Raw genomic sequence first — 17321 nt, 5'->3', positions numbered from 1 at the left:
CCCCTTTGTCCTCTGCCACTCACTGGGGTGGTGGCCCAACTCTGAGTTGTGACTAAAGCAAGCCCAGTGGTGCCCACGTCTGTGTGAATTTTTCCTTTAACATTTTGCCTCAGTCTTTAATATTAAGACCAGTTGTTCTCTGAGTACCCAGCGACCCTGAGCTGGAAGACAGGGATGGGGAGCAGAATGAAGCCCCCATAACCCAAGGGAAAATGGTCAGTAACCTGCTACACCGCTTAGACATACACAAATCTATGGGGCCAGATGGGATCCACCCAAGGGCACTGAGGGACCTGGCAGAACTTCTCACCAAGCCACTTTCAATCATTGATCAGCAGTCCTGGCTAACTGGGGACAGCCCAGCTGATGGGAAGTCCACCAATGAGATGCCTGTCTACAAGAAGGTCAGGAAGGAAGATCCAGGAAACTACAGGCCTGTCAGGATGACCTCAGTGCTGGGGAAGGTTATGGGGCAGATCATCCTGAGTGCCATCATGTGTTATGGACAGGACAACCAGGCAATCAGGCCCTGTGGTTTATGAAAGGCAGGTCCTGCTGGACTCACCTGATCTCCTTCTGTGACAAGATGACCCACTTAGTGGATGTGAGAAAGGCTGTGCATGTTTTCTACCTGGACTTTAATAAAGTCTTTGACAGTTTCCCACAGCATTCTGCTGAAGAAACTGGCTGCTCAGGGCTTGGATAGTTGTATGCTTCACTGGGTAGAAATCTGGCTGGATGGCTGAGTCATGGAGATAAATCCAGTTGGTGACCAGTTACAAGTGGTGTTTTCCAGGGCTCAGTATCAGGGCCAGTACTGTTTAATGTCTTTATCAATGATCTGGATGACAGGTTTGCAGGTGACACCAAGTTGTGGGGCAGAGTGTTGATGTGCCTGAGGGTAGGAGGGCTCTGCAGAGGGCTCTGAACAGGCTGGATTGATGGGCCAAGGCCAACTGTATGAAGTTCAACAAGAAGTGCCCGGTCCTGCACTTGGGTCACAACAACCCCAGGCAGTGCTACAGGCTCGGGGAAGAGTGGCTGGAAAGCTGCCTGGTGGGAAAGGACCTGGGGGTGCTGGTCAACAGTTGGCTGAACATGAGCCATCAGTGTGCCCAGGTGGCCAGGAGGGCAACAGCATCCTGGCTTGTATCAGCAACAGTGTGGCCAGCAGGACCAGGGAAGGGACTGTCCCCCTGTACTGGGCACTGGTGAGGCCGCCCCTCGAACCCTGGGTTCAGGTTTGGGCCCCTCACTGCCAGACAGACACTGAGGTGCTGGAGCGTGTCCAGAGAAGGGCAACGGGGCTGGGGAAGGGTCTGGAGCACAAGTTCTATGGGGAGCAGCTGAGGGAACTGGGGGTGTTTAGTCTGGAGAAAACAAAGTTCAGGGGAGACCTTACCGCCCTCTACAACTACCTGACTGGAGGCTGTGGGCAGGTGGGGGTTGGCCTCTTCTCCCAAGTAACAAGTGACAGGACAAGATGAAATGGCCTCCAGTTGTGCCAGGAGAGATTTAGATTGGATATTAGGAAAAAACTCTTCACCAGAAGGGTGGTCAAGCATTGCAACAGGCTGCCCAGGGAAGGATGGAGTCACCATCCCTGGAGGTATTTAAAAGATGTGTAGATGTGGTGCTTAGGGGCGTGGTGTATTGATGGATTTAGAGTGCTAGGTTAACAGTTGGACTTCATGATCTGAAAGGTCTTTTTCAACCTGAATGATTCTATGAATCTATGACCAATTACACAAATTGGGGATGCGTTGACAGGAGAGGATGTGAATAGGTTCCCTACAAAAGCAATTATATATTTATATATATGTATGTGTATATATATATATATATAAAAAGTATAATAAAGTAAACAGGAAGGAAAAAAAAATAAATTATGTCCTGAAGTGAGGAGGGAGAAAGAATAGATTACTTGATCTCAGGTCAGCTTTGTGCTATGGATGTAAAGCAACCATGAACAAAAAAAATATCCCAATCCTAAAACCCAAACCAAAACCAAATACAATCTCAGAATGCAATAAAAGGGGCATTTCAGTTACTGAATGGCTAATAAACCTCATTGAGATCACATCTGAAATACCTTGATCATGAAAAAAGTAATACTGAGATAGGTGCAGAGATGGCTACTGAGATGTCTGGGAAATGAAGTGAATCCAGTGGGAGAAGGCCATAGGAATTATTTTACCCATTTGCAGGAGGTTAACTAGCCAGGTAAGGACTGCTGTCTATCAGTGCCAGAAGGCAAACAGGGGAGTCACAGGAGTAATCTCCACTCATCCACCACACATGCATGAAAACAACTGGGCATAAACTGGCTGTGAAGAAAGTAACGCAGGGAATTAGGGAAAAGTTTTTACTGTCAGACTGATACTCTATAGAAATAATAAGAGTAGAAAACCAGTTTGGTTTCAAGCTCGAGTTGTTAATTAGTGAGCTGAAAAGATTTTTATTGTGATAGCAGAGAACAGGGCTTGAAAATGTAGGTTTCCTCCAATTGCACTACTTAATATTTGTTGAATTATACTTGCAAGACCTGAAAAGAACATCTGCAAGATATGGAGAAAAGAAAGGAATCGCTCTAATGCAGCTCATATGAATTAGGCAAGTGCTTAAAACTGGCCAGTTGGATCCATATGACTCTACTGGAAGCCAAACGTTGCTGTCAGACCCGAGTGATCCTGAAATACCTCATTGTTCCTCATGGATGCCCATTGGTTCTGCTGAGGAGGGTGACACAGAGCTGGCAGTCTGCTGGTGGGCATGTGCAGGTACCGCTCTTCCCCCTCCAGCCCCCTCCACCACCACCCCAGCATGACCTGAGGCTGCTGGCACACAGGGTTTCCCGGCAGGCACAGACACCCTCCAGCAGCTGTGAGGCACCTGACCCTTTCAAACTGAGGATAAATGCAGGGGTTTGGCAATATTGATTTATGGCTGAGAACAAAGAGTGCTTAATTAAGTTGGCAAAGATAACTGTATTCATTTGTTTAGCAAAGATGACCAGGGCACTGAAAGGCTACTTGATTTCAGGTGCTTAAAACAGATGAAGACCACTAGCTTTCAAACATTGTAAGTAAAAGGCAGAATTTTACCCATGCACCATCTATTAACCCTTTCATAAGCAATTTTCTTCAGCTGATGCTGAAATACCGATTCATGCACATATCAGAGTTATACTGACAGTCAGACATAACCAGATAAAGGAGTATCTGAATATAATCAAGAATCTGGAAAAGACCCAGAAAATATATGGCAACAATATATGTGACAACTTTCCAACAATTATTCAGCATGCCGTTTTTACACTAGTGCCAGATGAAATACAAAACCCAGGTCCCATGGTAATCTATAAACCACTCAACTAGTGAATGAAAAAACAGACTGGAGTGCAAGCCAGTCAAAAAATAACAGTGAAATATATAATGAATACTTAACATTAGTGGGTCATGCAGTATGAGTGGATACTCTGCAGTTAGGGGAGACTTGGAGAAAGGTGACAGAAAATAGACACTGAAATAGAAAATCTCTTAAAACTGGAACAGCTACAAAGCTTGGAACTATACATCTTAGAAAATCTTAAAAAAAGTTACATTTCTTTCTCTGTCATATGAAATAAGGGCAGAAGCATTTACCTGTATCAGGAAGTAACAGGTATAAATCTTGTTAGGCAATTTGATCTTGGAATTTATTGTTCCAGGATATCAGTGAGGCCAAAAATCTAGATAAATTGAAATAATGATGATATTTTGAGAAAGAAAAAGATATCCAGTATTGCAGCACTTCATATTAATATTACCAAAACACAGGAAAGGGTATGAAATAATTTTCCAGCATTTATCCCAATTGTCAACATTTCCCAGGGACAAAGAAACTCCCACCTATCAGATGAGGCTCTTGTGGGTTTTAATTATTATTTTCTTCTATTTACCTGGCTCTAGCCATCTACAGAACAGATGCAAAAAGCTATTCTGGTATATTGGCAATTCCAACATTAAAACTTACACAGAGAGTGGGAGGAGTCATCAGGAAAATATATTAGCAGAAGAGAAGATGAATCGCAGTTTAAAAGTTTATTAATTCTTCTTGCTCCACTGATGGCCAGAAAATCCACACTATGTCCTTTGCACTCTGCTGAGGAATACACCCAAACCTTCGCTGTGTTCTAGCATTATGGATTAATGAGGCTATGACACAGTTAGCTAAGAGCACCCACCTCCCTGCTAACCTTACAGGTCAGCCAAGACAGTTAATACATCAGACTCCACGGCATTTCTTGGCGGTTGTAGGTCAGGCTTTTTGCCAGCACTTACCTACTAAGTGCACTTAAAAAGAGTATGAAAAATAAGAAAAATGGCTGTCAGGTAGAAATGGATATAAACTGAAGGGACAGGTGGCTTTAGTTAGAGAAAACACTGCAAGGACTGTCCCCAAAGATTCTCCAGAAGCCATGTATTTTAACCTGTTCATTCCTTCTCTCCATTTTCAAAAGGCTATAAGCTAAGCTCTTAGGAGGCAGGGATGGTCTGTTGACTGGTCATAGGTGTGTAGAGCCATCTGAGATGCATTTTGAACCGGCAGATACAACACAGGACCTGTGGGAGGGGGGCAGGTACCCTTCCACAAGGGCAGTCAGGCTACTTGTGGGTATCTCATATGGCAACAGATGTGTGTGGGTGACTGAATCTAGCCCCCAGGACAGACAGTTTCAATGGAACAATATTAATTTATTATTCAGCTGTCTGAATGTGTAGCTGAAAGTATAATTCAAAACCATAGTGCAGCATAATTAAAACTTGTCTGTTACCCAGATTTTATAATTAAAAACAGGGAGAGTGAACACCAGTCTCATATGTTTTGCTAGTGCTATTCAGGGATCAGATTGTAAAAATTTAGCCTTGGTTCTGAATTAATATGGCATGCTCTTCACCAGCAGTTAGGATACTTTATGCTCTCCGAAGTCTTACAGAGGAGGAGAGGAAAACCAAGAATTAATGAACATATTATTACCCCTATGGAACCTATATAAAAGAAACTTGCACGAATTTCTTTACAAGTGCTACATAATTCTAAAAATCCTGACTCAAACCAAACAATAGTCTCATATTGATGTCTGCTAAAATAAAGGGTAATCAGTCAAACCTGTTACCTCAAAAAATATTTTTAATGTGTTTTTTGTTAGTCATCTGAATATCTACTGAATTCATGAAGAGAATTTGCTATCTGATCCAAGAAGGCACAGCAGTATGGAACTGCACTGATATACATCCTAAAGTTCAGTGCCTTTAGTCTAGGAAAAATAAAAGCCTGGGAAAGAAATGTCATAACTTTCCCCTGACAGGATTTTGCATATTCTTTTTCTCTACTGATGAGAACTGATATCACATTTTATCAGACAAATGCAAAGTGTTACTTAACTCTAGTTTAGGGTTGAACAATTTCATGTAAAACATCTCTCCCTGTAAAATTCTTAGTGGTGTTTGTGGCTTAGTAGTCATATTCCCATCTCCCCATTATGAAAGATATTTTCTTCTTGTCGCTGTGCGAAAGAACAGCACACAAAAAAAGTAATTCAACATCCAGGGAAAACAGTAAAGCAACAGCACAAAGCACTGTGGCATCACCAAGTGAAAAAAAAAAAAAAAAAAGAGAGATAAAAGTGGCAAATGTCTTCGTTGCTGTTTCGTGTGTATGGTTAATTGTAACAGAGGAAGTCAAACTTTTCTGACAGAGTTGAAGACTATTTTTAGAAAGGGAAATATCTGACTATCATGAGATAAGGAATTCCAACAATGCAGACCAGGAAGGTCTTCAACATGTAGTTTCTTCTTGTAAAGTAAGAATTAGTTTTAGCGGTTTATTAGAAGTAACATTAGTTCCATGATTCCTACCAAGTGTCAGTAATGTACAGGAAATTGGTATATAAAGGCAGACAGATAAGTCAATAACCAGACAGACTCTGTGTGTGTGCGCACGCACATGTACACATGCTAACAACACTGAAGCAATCATGAGTACTCCTGATGACAAAATTGAATAAAAGCCCATATAAGATAATGGTAACAGATGTCATCTCCTGCAAGCATCCTGATAGTTTACCATTTTCCCCACTTGACATTATACTTTGCAAAAGCAGTACATAAAGCTCCACAAATTCTTAACATATGCATCCAAGAAGCAGGAGCAGCCAAGAACTGAGTCTCTATCAATAAGTAAACTTTGAGCAGAAAAGCAGACTTCTCCCTTTTCTCAACCTTTCAACATGCTTATCTGGAAATGGACTTTTTCCCCTCCCTGTTTTCTGCTCTCCCCCTTCCTCCCCACCCAGGAGGTGGAGGAGCCTTGCTGACTCCTGGGTACTGCTCGCTCTTGTTCAGTGCCTACCAAGCTGATCTCCCATCCTAAAACAAGTCAGCTGCACAGCAAGGAAATGAAAAAAGCCTAATTAACCCAACTGCATAGGGAGCATAACGAAGCACCTTTAGCAGACTGTGGTGTGGCTCTAAGTCTCTTGTCTCTCCTCCCAAGAAAGGGTGGGTTTGATTGCTTTCAGTAGTTCATGGACCAGCGTATAGCTATGCTCCTGTCCTGAGGGCAGGGTGGGAGGATGTTAGCCAAAAGGATGCTGGCTCTGTACCAAGCAGCATAAATAACTTCTCTCTCTTACTTCTGTCATTCCTAATAGAACATGCCAAAATATGAAATGTGTGTGTGTGGGGGGGTGCTTATTTCTCCCCCTGAAATTTTGCCTAGATGTGAGGATACAGGCATGGTAGATGGGGGGCCTCTGCCCCGAGTACTAAGCCTCCACGTGCCTTGCTGAGCAATGCTGCAGGACCTCAAAGCCTGCTGAAAAGCTACAGCTTCCTCTAAAGCTTCTAACGCTACCTTAGCAGCAGCACACTTAATGGCATGCATTTGAGAGAACTGGCATTCTAAGCATCAATGAAGCCACTTGGGGATTTCAGAAGCATCAGGAGAAACTTTGAGACTGGGTTTGTTACTCTTTTCAAGGCGGTTGGACTTTACCAGTCATGGTCTCACTATCAAAAAGCTAGATAGCCCCATAGCCAATTCACTAGTACGTCATGCTAGAAGAACAAATCTCACTTGTATACAGTGAAGCTATATAGCATTTTCCTTGCCAAAAGAGCATGTGTGCACAAAACTTAAATATTAATCACTTAAATACTAATAACTGAAAGTATGATTGGAATGATAGGCACTTGGGAATGGTTAAGCATGCATCCAATATTCAACAAGAAATCTTCCCTTGCCAAACATAGACACAGGCCTGGGATTAAAGACTCAAGGTTTCCATCCCCACCTTTGCAATGGCCTCCATGCCTCATCTTGAGCAAGTCCCATGTCCACTCATTTGCTTCCATTGCTTGAAATGTGTAAATTCTACCTCCATCTTCACAGAGTTTTAAGGAGCCTTTTTTATCCATTTTTGTAGCAGTGTTTTGCAATGCTGGCATAAGACCTTTATGCAAATGTGTAACATACACACCCAGGAGAAAAAGGATGGGAAAACCAGCTCAGCCCCTCTCGAAGTGAAACTGGACCTCCTTGCCTCAACACACCTAGGTAATAAAAGTGTTGACTCCTCCTCCCACTCAACACAGTTATGTAGCATAGCTATTCTTTAGTCAATGTAGTTTTAGATTACCCTCTCCAGTAGGCAATATTATTATGTTTATCTTCCCACTTATCAACGAACTTTCTAAACTTTAAACAGCCTATCTTTTCTCATTGAATAACAAAATAAACAGCATAATTCTACCAAGGCAATTAAGCAAACATTGCACAATATCACCACGTGAGATTGTCAGTCTACCAGATACCTCGTATTGTCCCAGCTAACTCAACTGAAACTTGAAATAATTAGGAAATAGAACAATTTTGGCTCCTGAGCTGTAGATAGGAACAAGCAGGAAGGAGCACTAAATGGCGACAAAAGATGGATGCTGACTGTGGATGTTGTAGGTCCATGTCAGTGATAGATGGAAAGGTTGGGAGGCGATGCACACACAGGTGCCATTGGTGCCAAGTCTTCCTGTGGTTCTGGTAAGGGCTACATTTTGGGTTAGATTTTCTGGTTTAAAAAATTGCCAGGAGGAAACTGAGAGAAATATCCATTTGTATTTTGACCTTCCTATGCTCCACCCTTATGCAGGCAAAAATTTTGAGCCTTGAACTAAAAAGGAATCAAATTATATGTTATTGTATCTTTTGAAGCAAAGTTTTTAGGAAGATTGTTGAGGAAACTAACACATAGTTTTATATCAGTCAGAGTTAGGCTGTCATAAAGCACTGAGAAACAGCTGAAGTACAAGAGTGATGACATGGAAAAAGCAGAATGAAAGACGAAGATCATATTCATAGATGAAAGGACAGTAGAAAAAAGTGCTTATTCACCAGAGGAAGAGAAGGCAGATTTTCTCCTAACAAGAACTGAGATTGTGTAGGAAATACTTAGCCCAAAGGGTTGTCGTACACACCTTTGTGTACACGTACTATCTAAGGCTGAATTTCAACCTGGAGAGACAGAAAAAAAGATTGTCTATACTATCCAGCATATTTAAAGGGATGGATATCTAGAATTGACTTAAATGCACAGAAACCTAGACGATTCCTTAATGAAACACGGATATCGAACACCTTTACATTTTTTGTTCATTTCTTCTTCTTTGCCTAGCAATACATTCTAATTTTCAATTTTGCTGAGTCTCACTTTGAATGTAATAGTATGAGGAGGCTGACATTCATTCCTATTGAATGTCTTATGGCCTCCTTGGAACAGACTTTCTTTATGTCAGCCAGCTTAAATATCCCCCTTTCTTACACCTGTCCTTGCCAACAGAACAGGTCAAAACAGAATGATTTTTCTTCTCTTCATTTTCTCATACTGAAATTTTGAAAATATTCAGGTAGTTTCAGTTCCTAATTATCTCCTTTTATCTCCTTAGATGACTCATCTGGGACTCTGCAATCCATTTCCTGCAAATGCCACAAGTAATTAGGTCTCCCTGTAGAGTTATATCATTTTTACTGAACCATACCCATTACAACTGCATTGCCCTCTACAGGTTTCCTCCGAATTTTCTTGCTAAATAAATGCCTGGAAGGAGCATTCCAGGAGCAATTGAATGTGAGCTGAAGTAGTATCACCTCACTTTTTGAGGTCCCATCCAGCTCCCTGAGTACTTCTCAGTACAAATGACATGTGCAGTGCATCTCTCGGGCAGACCTCTCTGCACGCCTCTCCATCACACCACCTCTGCCAGCGCCCTTCAGCTCTAGCATAATAGAAAATTAGACCAGAATAATTTGTTTGAGATAATTTAACACAATTGTAGACAAAGCCTTTTCAGCAGGCTTCGTGTCAAAGTGGCGATAGTTTTACATTTGCAATTAGGCTGCAAGCAACTCCCAGTGTGTTGTTTCTTCCCCAGAAATTTGGCCCTGACGGGTGCCAAGTCCCAGTCTCTGAGATGGATGGATGTTGCTCTTCCTCCCTGGCTGGTGTCAGCTCCTCACAGCAGGAGTTCTCCCCGCACTCCCAGGTGTATGTGGGGCGTGACAATGCAGCTGTCTTCCTGATACATCCAAACAATGATCTTATCTTCAGCCGTTCTTCTGGGTTCCCCCAGCACCCTCCTGCTGCCACCAGTGGCTCCCCAGCCAGAGCTCACTCCATGCTGCCCTTTCTGGAAGGCACTCGCTGCCTTCTGCCGATCTGGGAATGCCTTTATATTTGCATCTTTTAATCAGTCTGGATAAATGTTGTCAGTGTAAGACTGCTACTGCTCGCAACCTCCTAAGGTTTTTAACGTGTTACCACATGTTCCTGCAATATGGCTGGCTCACTCTGCATTAACACAAAAAAGACACACTGCAAACCCATCCAACTGCTTTTAAAATCAAAAGGAATTTTTCCACTGAGTTTTATAAGAGCTGAATTGAGGCCTTGTGACTCTGCTATGGCAAAGTATTTACACACATGCAAAACTATAAGTATGTGAAGAAGCCCTATGAATTCAATAGGCTTCTGAGATGCCTAAGCCCTTCAGTCAAGGCCTTAATGGTTTTTTTAAGTTGCTTTAACAGTGCTCCTGTTGTACAAAATAAAACCCATGTCAGAATTCCCTTTGCTCCTATGAAAGGAGTAAGTCTTTATATTATGTATAGATGCTTATATATAATGTGCCTGTTTACATATATGTATACACACATGTATATACGTATACTACCATCTCTTCTGCTATTTGTATTCCTGGAAGTAAAGCTTGTATCTTATTTATATGATTACCTGCAAACTCCAGTGTTTGAGTCCACATTCCTTACACTAGAAAAAGCTTCCTTTTGAATGCCCTTGTCCCGGTGCTCATGGATGCTCTCCAAGCTGGAACACTCTCACACAATAGAGAAATAAAAAGCCTGAAGAACCTGAGAGGTAGAAATACTGGCCTTGGAAAGAGGAAATAAGAAATAAAGATAGTGGGGGAGCATACTGAAAGATTTACCTCAGACACCGTCAAAAGGAAGAGTAATTTCCTTTCCTGCTTTAGGGCAATGTTTATTTAGATTAAAGTGTAAAAGGTGCAGTGGAAATAAACATCTTCTTTGTTTTCTATAGAATCTTCAAACAGACCTGCATCTTATAAATGCATTCAGGGTAAGTTTTAGGTCTTCTCCCTCCATTCCCTTTCCCTTCTTTATCTCTTTAAAAAAAACCACAAAACAAAACAAAACCCACAACCGATAATATAAAGGCTTTACCCTAAAAATTCCCTACTGAGATTGAGTGATTTCATGCATATATATGCTGAGCAGCTGCAATCACAGGTGACTCAGAAAGGGGCAATGCAACATTTCAGCTGCAAAGTCTCCAAAAATGAAATGAGAACAATGAGACTTTACCTTGGGGTAAGGGTTGGCAGATTAACACCGGAAGAGAGACTGAAATGGAATGTCCCCAATACTTCAGTCTCTGATGGAAAAGGCTGAGTTGCTGCATTGCCTCACTGAAGAACAGATTCCTGCAGGTTCACTGTAAGTCATTTACAGCAATATAGAAACAGATGGTTAGGTAGACAAAATTTTCTATTTAACTAGCAAGTTGTTTCTGCTCTGGTTTTATTTGATTCTCCACAATCTATAAATAAAGTCAAATCAATAACATCTGTGAACATCACTGCCCTTCTCCTCTGAAATACCCCATAACCTTCTATAACTTACTTTATTGCTATTAAACCTCATGTCAGGCTATCTTAAAACTTTTAGTCCAACAGGAAATAATGTCTGGATTACAAACATTTGGGTTTTTTACAGCAGGAGGCAGGCAGGCAGAGGAGAAAACACTCATATTCAGGAGTAGTAAAAGGATTATAGCAGTTGGGCTTTGAGGGGTTTCTTTGGAGTCATGTCTCTCCTTCAAGTGCAAAACACCTGGGAAGGCATCCAGCCAGCACAGACAGGATCTAGAAGGTTAAAATCAGCAGAGAAGATCACCAATTTATCCTGCCAGATCCTCTGTTAAAAACCTCCGAGGGGCTTACTTCCCATGCCTGTGGCTAACGTTGCCTGTGGCTAATGCTGATGTCATCAAGAGCAGGTGCGACTTGTGCCAGGACCTGAGAGAGTTTCGTCAGTAGCAAAGCCACTTCTGTACCCTTAATGGCTGGAGAGGTCATCACCACAATAGTCCAAGAGCTAGCCCAGTATTGCATCTGTGCTGTGCCGTTTCTCATCAGGGACTAAAGAAGCTCAAGGGTATTTCCAGAAGGCAGCTGGCAGAGGCAGAGGCTGGTAGGGGGAGACTCCTGTGGCTGGTGAGGTCTTATAGTATGGCTTGATGGGCACGTTGCCTTACAGCACACCACTCACAGCTTTGCTGGGATTATAAAATACCAGAGGTAGAATTCTGGACTATGACTCGTTAAGAGACAAATACAATTTTTTTTCGGTATTCTCCATTTAAAGTCTCTGAAATGAGAGGGCTGAGGTCAGTGTTTTGCATGCCCTGGCTCTGGCAAGAGGACGTGTGGTGACATGTGACATGTGACAAGCTTTGAGGATAGAGTTGGAGGACCGAATAGGGCAGAGGAAGGTAAACTTACTGCAGTTCCAGTAATATCGGCCATTGGGAACAGTCCCTGTATTTAGGAGCTGTCTAGGAAATAGGTGATAGGAGCAGAGCCACAAAGCATATTAACAGCTATCTGTATATAATGACCAAGGGTCTAGTTCTTGAGCTTATTCTTTTGCTCTTTCTCAACATACTCAGCTATTTTCCCTCCATCCACTGAAGGAAAAAAAACTATTTTCTTTAGTGCTATTAATTCCCATGTCTGTACATGCCAGGCATTTATAGATTAGACTTCATTTATGGAGTAGGTGTGGTAATAGACTGAATCTACAGTCTTCTTTCTGAATGAGGTAAAAATTTATAATGTTAATGGACCCATTTCTTCCCAAAATTTATTAATCCCTCCATGAGGGAGCCTTATATGAACCCATTTGCACACGTAAACTCTTTTTCCTGTGTCGCTACCTTCTCACTTTTCACTTAGGTACAGGAGAATTGACAGCCGCAAATCAAGCCCATCCTACACAGTTGCATACCTCCATCTCCGCACCTGAACGTGGAGCTAAACACACAAAACAGTCGTACGCAGGTCAAGTGGGGTGCAAGCCTGACAGACAGTTGGAACGGTGCAAGCTTCCCAGGCCTGCGTCTGAACCTCATGTAGTTGCAGTATATCAGACATAAGCGTACATAACGAATGAATAGCAGAGAATTATCACTAAGAGGTCATTAGATTATACTCTCCACTGTAACTTTTGAGCAAGATCATATCAGCCGATGTACAGGCACAGGCAGTGTATACTACCATAAAGTCCAACCCAGCACTGAGAGCAATTTAGGCTAACCTGTGTTCTTTGTCCTCAGCTCACTTGAAGCACAGACATGTTTAGTTACAGATGATGTAAGACTGATGAAGTAGCTCCTCCAGGGCTTCAGTCCTCTTCTCCCAGCTGAAGAGCGGTATCTGTGAAGCTTGCCCTAGCCTGGCTTTGTGTATATTAACATATCAAAGGTGCATACATTTCCAGGCATTTTCCTTGTCTTGAATGAGTTCAGGATCCAGTGCTCTGTGTGTATCCTGCAGCCAAAGCACAGTTTTCAGCAGCTTTTTTAAAACCCACCTCTTAGCATTTGTCCCTCCAAAAGCCTTTGGGCTTTGTGTATTAGCCACCTCATATACTCTAAGAAATGTTGAATACTTGATTATATTGATTAATTTGGTTAAATGGTTCTCACAAATGGGGTCATTTCTTACTGTGTGTGCAATTTCTGTTTATCTAATGATTTCCAGTGTATGCTTCTAAGAGACTCAGGGGCTGTACAGTCAGAATCCATAACACATGATCCAGAAAAACTAGTCTATTTTCAGCAAGCTTAAATCAGTTATGCAGAGATCCACTAGAGATTTCTAGTGGTTAGCAACTGAAAGAAGTTGAAAGAATTTATTTTCTATGACAAAATTATTAATATCACTTGATAATTATCATGGACTGATGCTATATTTGACTGTCCATGTTCAGTACCATGTTGATTTGTTTTTTGAGTCTTATTCTACCAAATACCTAGCCATCCTTTCTGAAACAAGAAAAGAGATCACATCTCTAAAATGTCCCATTTTTGTTGGCAAGTTTGGAAAATAGATCAAAAACTGAAGCCGTGGGTTTATTTCTTCTAAACAAAAGATTATCACAGAATGCTGAGATTATTTTTCATGCCCTTCTTCTTTCTTACTTGCATACTACCTCCCACACCCACCTCCTAGCAAATCAACAAGCTCTGAGAGCAGTCAGTCCCTACTTCAGTGACTCAATCTCGGAGCATTAAAGCCTTAAGCTTGGCAGGTGTCCAGGATGAAGAAATTTTAACAAATCTCCCACAAAGAGCACTCTAATCATAGCAAGCACTGAAGCCTTGAACATAATACTTCCTCCAGATATACGATTTCCAATTTTCTTAATGGTCTCCTCTCAAACATTACAGTATGATATTGCAAATGTTCTTTTAAAAATCCCAAGTCCTCCCCCAGCACATAACCAGTATGTACATTTCATAAAGAAAAAGAAATAATTTACTATTCAATTCTGGCTTCTGCTGAGAAGTCTTCTTCCAAGTCATCATTTATTGGAAAATAAAAAAGAAATACCATGTTCAAGTTATCTTTCAGAGATGCCTCATCTTATAATTCCCATTGCAACAAGAGGAACATACTTGCACAAAACATTGTTGTTTATCTCTTTTTGGGTGACCTCATTGAAGGTTTTTTGGAAGAAGATGGGAATGCAGACTGATTTACTGGTAGCTGGAGTCTTTGAATTTCACACAGAAATTCAAATGGTAGATTTTATAACTACAGCTAAAGAGCCTCTATCCTATAAGTCATTTTCACAAGTATGTGTTCAGTTGTCCTGCACCACACCATGTACTCAACCTTCCCGCTTTCTTTTACAATAAAAGCTGACACTGCTTCCTGACAGCTACATTCAGAGCAAAGCTATTTACAAATAAATGCAATTGCACCCATTTGTTCATACCTAAGGGGTATGAACAACATCCAGCTAAATTTTACTGCATACCTATATTTAGGCCATGTTAGAACTGTAGAAAAGACTCTGGATATTGCTTATCCAAGGCCTATAAATACATCTCTATGAATAATTACAATTCAGTTACCTAGGGAAAGATATATTATAGAAGATATTCTCCTTATTCATTGCCATAGTTATGCCTGTCACTTTACACACAAATTATATATAAGTGTAGAGCTACATTAAGCAACAATTTCAGAGGACTTTTCAACAGATATAAGTAATCCTTTTTCTTAAAGTTTTTTTCTGTCTACACCACTGAAACTCATAAACTTCTCTGGTTATTTTGGGCATTATTTGTTCTTCGAACATTGTTCTTTAGCATAAAACTATCATATACTAGAAGAAAGAGCTGTGAACAAGCATTTTGTGACAGTGTGGTTAGTCCTCTGCAAAAGGCAGACTATTGAAGGTAGAAGTGTCAGAAGAAATACAAAGGTGCAAGAAGAAAACAAAGCGTTAAAAACTCCATAATTTATGCAGTGTACTGACACAATATAAATTACTGCAAAAGAGTACAGTTCTCCCTTTCATAAGGCTGCATGCTAATCACAAAGCACATAACAATCTTAAGGAAACAAGGACTATTGTATAGCTCTAGAGGAGGATCAGGGAATTCAAACCCTTTCGGTAAAGGGTACTAAACGTCCGTTCATCCAAAGCATGTGAAGTAGGGAGCACCTGCTATGTCAGCCAGTATTAACAGAGAGAAAAACCCCTATGTCTCAGTTACTTATCTGATATGAAATGTTGTAATTGTGTTCATTTCAGCTGCTTATTTATATTAAAAGAAGGTCTTTTCTGCATTCCCCATCTCAGACAAATACGTCCACGTCACAGCGATCCCTTGCTACTTCTGGCATACCACAGTAGCAGGCTGCACATGAGTTACTGCAACTCACCTTTGAGCTGGCTGTTTCAGAGTTAAACCGAAGTCAATAGAGCTCTTTAGCTTACCTTGTCCTTCATATTTCTACAGTTTACTCATGCTAAGTATCCGCTTTTCTTGTGCCTTTTTTTTACATCAGTGAACAAAAATGCCTTTTAAAATTTTTACCTTTTTTAAGTGTGGAAAAAGTAGTGTCTAGAATACTTCGAGCAGATATCTCCCTGAAATCTGGCACAGTCATTAAAAAAGGATACAATGCACAATTCAGTAAATGTGGGAAGAAAAAGTTTTGGTGAGTCTTGAGTCATCATTCACAAAATTAATGAATGAGATGTCCAAAAGTCACCATTTCCAAGTTCAAAACTGATGAGTAAACCTTTCCCTTAAATGATTCTGACTGGTTGGCCAGTGGCCAATTCCCCACATCCTAGACAACAGACATAACTTCAGGATACAAATAACCCTCCTGGTAGAACTGGCATACATACTTCTAGTGGGGGAATAACATTTGGCCATGACCGCTGAGGAATGAATTTGTCCCTTTCATTTAAAAATGAATGGTGTTCTAACTTGAAAATAAAATAATTGTTTTTTTAAACCTATCTTCCAGCTTATATCTAAATATTTTTTGATAAGCACATGCTTTTAGGAAGCAAGGCGTGGGACTGGGGAAGATGAAGGAACAATTAAAGAGCAAAGGAAAATTAAGCCCTGTGGTTATACTAATAAAAGAATGATAGTGATCATCGCCTCCACCCAGCTTTAATAGCAGTCTTTCATAAATTTTCCATTAAAATCAAATGAAACATTGGCTATTGCCATTTTAATGAAATTCTTTGCAGCTGCATTTCTCTCAGCCCAGTGTTAGTCTTAAGCATTTAGTGAGTTTCTTTTAGAAGTTAATTCAATAGTGCTTGCCATTATATAGCTACGATCTCATTTTCATTTAACCACTGAGACATTATGATCTTCCAGAATGAGACTGTTTCAAAAGCTATAAAGATTATTTGCTGAAGTTTAATAATACTCGCTTGGCCACGAGCATTAGTTTCAATGAATAGTCAATACTTTCTGCATTGGAATATCCTGACATTAAGTAGCCAGCTATTCATTTGCAAGACACCATAATCTTTTTATTAAGCAACTTTTGCTGTTTTATGTCCCCCTTTCAAAGTAACGTAATTTATGAGTGTCTAAGTATGATCTATTCCTAACATTTAAAATAAAACATATTTCAGAGTTGGTCAGATCATTCTTGAATTACATGTCTTCTGGAAATAATTTAATAGGACTAGTTCAATGAAGAGTTGAAAGATTTTAAAAAAAAAACAACCTCACTTGTTGATTTAAGACACTTTTTGTGGCAGTTATATTCAGAAATGTTGCAAGATTGACTTTTGTCTTAAGCAGTTCCTTCCAACAGTATCTGTGGGAATGGGGAATTAGGTTTCTTTTTGTATCCTGGGTATATACATAGATTTTGAGATGTTTTTCTTTATCAAATAAGCTAACAGAGCACATACAGAAATATTAGATTTTTCACTGTAATTTTTTTCTGTTAACCACCTGCATGGTCTCCTCAATATAGTATTAAATTGCCATTCAGTCAAATGCAGCCCTTCAGAAGCAAATAAATCTCATCTCTGTTATGTAAGCTGGATCTTATTCTCATTTCACAGCATCTCACTTTTGGAAAGCTGGTTCCTTGGCATGGAAAAAGAATCATAGAGTAGTTTTGGATAGC

Source organism: Falco naumanni, chromosome 6 (genome assembly GCF_017639655.2).
Source record: "Falco naumanni isolate bFalNau1 chromosome 6, bFalNau1.pat, whole genome shotgun sequence".
Taxonomy (NCBI): domain Eukaryota; kingdom Metazoa; phylum Chordata; class Aves; order Falconiformes; family Falconidae; genus Falco; species Falco naumanni.
This window is presented reverse-complemented; position numbering follows the sequence as displayed.